Source organism: Apium graveolens, chromosome 3, assembly GCF_009905375.1.
Source record: "Apium graveolens cultivar Ventura chromosome 3, ASM990537v1, whole genome shotgun sequence".
Taxonomy (NCBI): domain Eukaryota; kingdom Viridiplantae; phylum Streptophyta; class Magnoliopsida; order Apiales; family Apiaceae; genus Apium; species Apium graveolens.
This window is the reverse complement of record NC_133649.1, coordinates 181,162,991-181,169,852: the sequence shown is the minus strand read 5'-3', so window position 1 is coordinate 181,169,852 and position 6,862 is coordinate 181,162,991. Positions and strand designations below refer to the sequence as shown.

Genomic DNA, 6,862 nt, shown 5'->3' with positions numbered 1-6,862 from the left:
TGACTTCTCTATAACACTAAATCTGTGACTTGTAGAGATCTTGACTAAGAACATTTTTCCCAAAACAGATTTATTCAACTCCAAACTTCTTCATAATTCTTCTAAGGCATGATCTTCTTGATCTTCTTCCAGATATAATTCTTAGGCTCGATATTGTTTAAAGAAAAAGACTCCAGTATGCTCTTTTGACATTTTTACAGACTTTAAATGTTACATTACAAAATGCAAACTAAGATTACAATACAACTTACTTAGGGTTGTTAATTTGACTTAGTCTTGTTAAAGTACAGACAAGTCTTTCACAACAATCTCCCCCAATTTGTGAGAAGATTGATTAACACAAATTCATGCCTGTTAATAAGACTAATGATAAGTGGCATTTTATACCACTTAGAACGTCTTAAAATGGCTTAAATTGGTGTCTTGAAATCAAGTATTTTGTGTATTTGATGCGTTTTTCTAGTGTTTATGCATTTCAGGGTTTTAATTGCATTTTGGGGGAGACATCATCAAGAATAAGCCTTGGCATGTGTTCACCATTGCGAGAGGAAAGAAACGGGCAGATTACGGCGAAGAAACAGAGCAAAATTAGATTTTTTCCAGTAGAGGTCTTAGCGCCCGCTCAGCATTGCTGAGCGGCCGCGCAGCAAGCTGAGCGCCCGCTCAGCTATGCTGAGCGGCCGCGAAGGGTCGGGAAAAAAGACAAATTATTTTAGAACTTCTACTTCTGTTTGGTTTCCACTTCTATGTAATCTGAGTTTTATGGGACTATTATATAAGTAGATTTGAGACGTTTTCACAAGTGTGGATTAAAAGAAGATTGTGTTTTTACGCAAGAAGCGAAGGAGATAAGGAAGAAGACCGATTTAGCACACCGCAACGAAGAGGAAGCATATCTTCTTGTGATTCTTGTTTCGTTGTAACGTTGGATGCTAGTTTTCTTGCTTTGAACTTATTTACTCTTGTGACGTACTCTGTTTTAATATAATTAGTTTAGTTATTATTTTCTTATGTTTGTTTATCATGATTTCATATGAACCCATGATGACGATAAGTTCTATTATGGGCTAATCGTGATCATGGGGTTGCAACGGATTTATTATGGAATTCTTTAGTTAATCGTTTAATACTTTAGTGTGTGATGATTGCATGATATCTAGTATTGGTTGTGCGTATTCGTCTTATGTGCGTCGCGAACATATAAGATAGGGTGTTAATCTCTTGTGAAGCGACGGTGGATCTTGAGATTTAGAACTTGCCATGCTAGCATAGGTTCATGTACGTTGTGCATGATTAGTGGGTAACTCTAACAGTTTTATTTGCCTTATGTAATCAAAAGGAATAACTTGTGCTTAAATTGTTGTGTTGTCAATTTCTGTAGACATATAGGAACTCAACATAATTGATGACTATTCAACTTCTATCTTAATTATGGATGCTTGGTAGAATGGTATTAGTACAATGAAAGTTGACTTTTATCAGTTTCGTGTTATTCGATTAATATCATCAATGTCACATGCTAAAGGTAATAACAATGGCTATAGAAGGAAGTAATAATGAAGTTGTGATCTCATGAGTGTTTTATTATTGATAAATTGAAGTGTTAGTTAAGTGATTAATTAAGTAGTTAATTATAGTTAATATTTAATCAACAATTTTAAGTGTTAGTGTCTTAACATTGAGAAGTAATCATACATTGGTGAGTGAGTTTAATTAGACAATAATTTAGTCTGAGTCTCTGAGGGAACGAACTAGAAAATATTCTATATTACTTGTGAACGCGTATACTTGCGTGAATATTAGCGCGTGTTTTTGCCCTAACAAGTTTTTGGCGCCGCTGCCGGGGACTCGGCGTATTTGTTTAGTTTATGTACTTACCATCATTGGTCATTAGGACTCAGTGATTAGGACATAGTAGTTACTTATTTTTTCCGGTTGTGTTTCAGGCACTTTAGCAAGCGTTTATGCAAACTCGTTCTCGTGCTCGCAAGAGGACTTTAGATACAGCTGAGGAGACAGACGAAGTTCTTGATATTCCGGAGAAGTTAGATTTTGAGGATTCGGATTCAGGAACTGAGCAGAAAGAACCAGTAAACATGGGAGATCGTATTGTTCAAGCTGATCCAGCTCTTATGGATTTTTCTCGGCCTAAAATTGATGACATTCAGTCAAGCATCCTTCATCCGGCTATTCAAGCTAACACCTTTGAAATCAAGTCGGGCACTATTCAGATGCTGCAGAATTCTGTTTCTTTTGGAGGAGCGGCAACTGAAGACCCCAACATGCACATAAGGAATTTTGTCGAGATCTGCAGCACTTTTAAGTATAATGGCGTGACTGATGAGGCTATCAAGTTGAGGCTTTTCTCATTCTCACTGAGGGACAAGGCTAAAGACTGGTTACATTCTGAACCAGCTGGGTCCATCACTACGTGGCGAGATCTTGCGCAAAAGTTTCTGGTGAAGTTTTATCCGATGGCAAAGACTGTTGCTATGAGGAGTGCTCTTACTCAGTTTGCGCAGCAACCTACAGAATCTATGTGCGAGGCTTGGGAACGCTACAAGGAAATGTTGAGAAAATGTCCACATCATGGAATGCCGGATTGGATGGTGATCACTGGTTTTTATAATGGTTTGGGGGCCCAATCTCGGCCCATGCTCGATGCAGCAGCTGGAGGCGCCTTATGGGCTAAAGGCTATACTGAGGCGTATAATCTTATAGAGACGATGGCTGCAAATGAGCATCAAAACCCAACTCAGAGGATGACGTCAGGCAAGGTAGCAGGTATTCTGGAAGTTGATGCAGCCACCGCTATTGCAGCCCAGCTCCAAGCGCTATCAATGAAGGTTGATTCTCTGGCTACATATGGAGTTAATCAAATAGCTATGGTTTGTGAGCTTTGTGCAGGTTCTCATGCTACGGATCAGTGTTCTCTTGTCAATGAATCTGTTCAGTATGTGAATAATTATCAGCGACAACAGCAGCCTGTGCCAGCGACCTATCATCCTAACAACAGAAATCATCCAAATTTCAGCTGGGGGAATAATCAGAATGCTATTCAGCCACCATATCAGCAAGGAGTGAGTAAACAGTTTAACCCACCTGGATTCCAGCAACCACAGCAGTATGCTACAAGGCAATCATATCCTCAATAGGGAAGTATAGCTGCACCTACTAGTGCTGATTTTGAGGAACTTAAGCTGTTGTGCAAGAGTCAGGCGGTTTCTATCAAGACCTTGGAAAATCAAATCGGTCAATTAGCCAATGCAGTGCTCAATCGTCAACCTGGCACTCTTCCCAGTGACACGGAAGTACCAGGCAGGAAGGAAGCTAAAGAGCAAGTCAAGGCTATTACCTTAAGGTCTGGAAAAGTGGCTGATGCTGAAAAGGCAAAAGAAGTAGACGCTGAAATTAGAGATGAAGAATCTAAGCAAAAGGAGAAAGCGGCGGAACCAAGGAAGACTACTATTGAACACACTCTGCCTGAGGCTAATATAGGGGAGAAACAGCTCTATCCTCTACCACCTTTTCCTAAGAGATTGTAGCAACAAAAGTTGGATAGACAGTTCGGGAAGTTTCTGGAGGTGTTCAAGAAATTTCACATCAATATACCTTTCGCTGAGGCTCTGGAACAAATGCCTAGTTATGCGAAGTTTATGAAGACTATTCTTTCAAGGAAGGTGAAACTGGATGACCTTAAAACCGTTGCTCTCACGGAAGAATGCAGCGCTGTTCTGCAGCAAAAGTTACCACCAAAACTGAAAGATCCAGGAAGCTTCACCATTCCTTGCACTATTGGCAATCTGACTTTTGACAAGTGCCTTTGTGATTTGGGAGCAAGCATTAATCTGATGCCGTTGTCGATCTTTAAAAAGCTGGATCTGCCTGATCCAAAACCCACATACATGTCGCTACAATTGGCTGACCGTTCCATTACTTACCCAAGGGGCATAGTTGAGGATGTGCTCGTCAAGGTGGATAAGCTCTTCTTTCCTGCAGATTTTGTTATTCTGGATTTTGAGGAAGATAAGAAGATTCCCATAATCTTGGGAAGGCCTTTCTTGGCTACTGGCCGTACCTTGATAGATGTGCAAAAAGGTGAACTTACTATGCGGGTCCAAGATCAGGATGTGACCTTCAACGTATTCAAGGCAATGAAATTCCCTACAGAAGATGAGGAGTGCTTAAAATTGGATGTGATTGATTCTGCGGTTACTTCGGAACTCGATCGCATGCTAATGTCTGATGCATTGGAAAAGGCCTTAGTGGGGGATTTTGACAGCGATGATGAAGATGGCAACGAGCAATTACAATATCTGAACGCTTCTCCCTGGAAGCGAAAGCTGGACATACCATTTGAATCTCTTGGTACTTCTGACCTTAAGAATGCTGAAGGGAAGCTCAAACCATCAATAGAGGAAGCACCTACCTTGGAGCTCAAGCCATTACCTGAACACTTGAGGTATGCTTTCTTAGGTGATTCATCTACGTTACCTGTTATTATTTCATCTGACCTTTCAGGTAGTGAGGAAGACAAGCTCTTAAGGATTTTGAGAGAATTCAAATCGGCTATAGGATGGACCATAGCAGACATCAAGGGGATAAGTCCTTCATATTGTATGCATAAAATTCTGCTAGAGGAAGGTAGTAAGCCAACTGTGGAACAGCAGCGAAGACTGAATCCCATCATGAAGGAAGTGGTGAAGAAAGAAATTCTGAAATGGCTGGATGCAGGCATCATTTATCCTATTTCTGACAGCTCGTGGGTGAGCCCCGTACAATGTGTACCTAAGAAAGGAGGTATCACTGTGGTCGCAAATGAAAAGAATGAGCTTATCCCTACTCGAACAGTTACAGGATGGAGAGTATGCATGGATTATAGAAAATTGAACAAAGCCACAAGGAAGGATCACTTCCCTCTTCCATTTATTGATCAGATGCTTGACAGATTGGCGGGTCATGAGTATTTTTGTCTTCTGGATGGTTATTCCGGGTATAATCAGATTTGTATTGCACCAGAGGATCAGGAAAAGACTACCTTCACTTGTCCATTTGGCATGTTTGCTTTTCGCAGAGTTTCGTTTGGGTTATGTGGCGCTCCGGCCACTTTTCAGAGATGTATGATGGCTATATTCTCTGACATGATTGGAAATAACGTCGAAGTGTTCATGGATGACTTCTCCGTCTTTGGACACTCATATGATGAATGTTTGAATAATCTGCGCGCCGTACTCAAAAGATGCGTGGAAACTAATTTGGTGCTCAATTGGGAGAAATGTCATTTTATGGTGCGTGAAGGCATTATCCTTGGGCATAAGGTCTCTAGCAAGGGTCTGGAAGTGGACAAGGCCAAGGTGGGAGTCATTGAAAATCTTCCCCCACCTAATTCTGTGAAAGGAATCCGTAGTTTTCTTGGTCATGCGGGTTTTTATCGGCGATTCATCAAGGACTTTTCAAAGATATCTAAGTCGTTGTGCAATTTGCTTGAGAAAGATGTGCCTTTCAAATTTGATGATGAATGTTTGGCAGCATTCGAGACTCTCAAGAAGAGTTTGATCACTGCACCAGTTATTACAGCACCAGATTGGACAGAACCGTTTGAGATGATGTGTGATGTGAGTGATTATGCGGTAGGTGCAGTTCTGGGACAGCGCAAGAAAAACCTCTTCCATGTGGTCTACTATGCGAGTAAGACTTTAAATGGTGCCCAATTGAACTACACCACTACTGAGAAGGAGCTTTTGGCTATAGTCTTTGGTTTTGAGAAATTTCGATCGTATCTACTTGGTACGAAAGTAACAGTATACACTGATCATGCAGCTATTCGCTATCTAGTTTCCAAGAAGGATTCGAAGCCGAGACTCATTCGTTGGGTGCTTTTACTTCAGGAATTTGAGTTAGAGATCAAAGATAGAAAAGGTACTGAGAATCAAGTAGCTGACCATCTCTCTAGATTGGAGAATCCCGATTCTACTTCACAGGATAGGACGTTAATCAATGAATCTTTTCCGGATGAGCAGTTGTTTGCAATTCAGGAGGAAGAACCATGGTTTGCAGATATTGTAAACTATCTCATCAGCAATATAATGCCTCCTAATTTGACATCCGCTCAAAAGAAGAAGTTTCTGCATGAGGTGAAGTGGTATATGTGGGATGAACCATATTTTTTTAGACAGGGAGCTGACCAGATCATCAGGAGATGTATCCCGTTCTGTGAAACGGAGGGGATATTACGAGACTGCCATTCCACGGTTTATGGTGGACACTGTGGTGGTAAGAAGACGGCAGCTCGTATTCTGCAAGCAGGTTTTTTCTGGCCTACTTTGTTCAAGGATGCTCATCAGTTTGTTTTAAGGTGTGATCGTTGCCAAAGAGTGGGAAATTTGTCAAGGAAGGATGAGATGCCATTAAATGTGATGCTTGAAGTCGAGGTCTTTGATGTGTGGGGAATCGATTTCATGGGGCCTTTTATCTCGTCTTGCAATAATCAGTACATCTTGTTGGCAGTCGATTATGTCTCAAAATGGGTCGAAGTTAAAGCTTTACCGACAAATGATGCAAAGGCAGTGCTAAATTTTCTTCATAAGCAAATTTTCACAAGGTTTGGAACACCTCGGGTAATCATAAGTGATGAAGGATCGCATTTTTGCAACCGTAAGTTCACTTCTATAATGCAGCGTTATAATGTGAATCATCGAGTAGCTACTGCCTATCATCCGCAAACAAATGGTCAAGCGGAAGTGTCTAACAGAGAGATAAAGCGCATTCTAGAGAAGGTTGTTTGTCCGTCAAGGAAGGATTGGTCTTTAAAGCTCGATGAAGCTGTTTGGGCTTACAGAACAGCATACAAAACTCCACTTGG

The 6,862-nt window shown here is 41.0% G+C and overlaps 1 non-coding gene across 1 annotated transcript; it reads right to left on the bottom strand.

Moving 5' to 3' along the window:
• Positions 1-2,489: 2,489 nt before the first annotated feature.
• On the bottom strand, positions 2,490-2,596 carry LOC141715726 (small nucleolar RNA R71). The gene has a single exon (XR_012572478.1). It is a non-coding gene; the product is annotated as a small nucleolar RNA R71 (small nucleolar RNA).
• Positions 2,597-6,862: the final 4,266 nt, after the last annotated feature.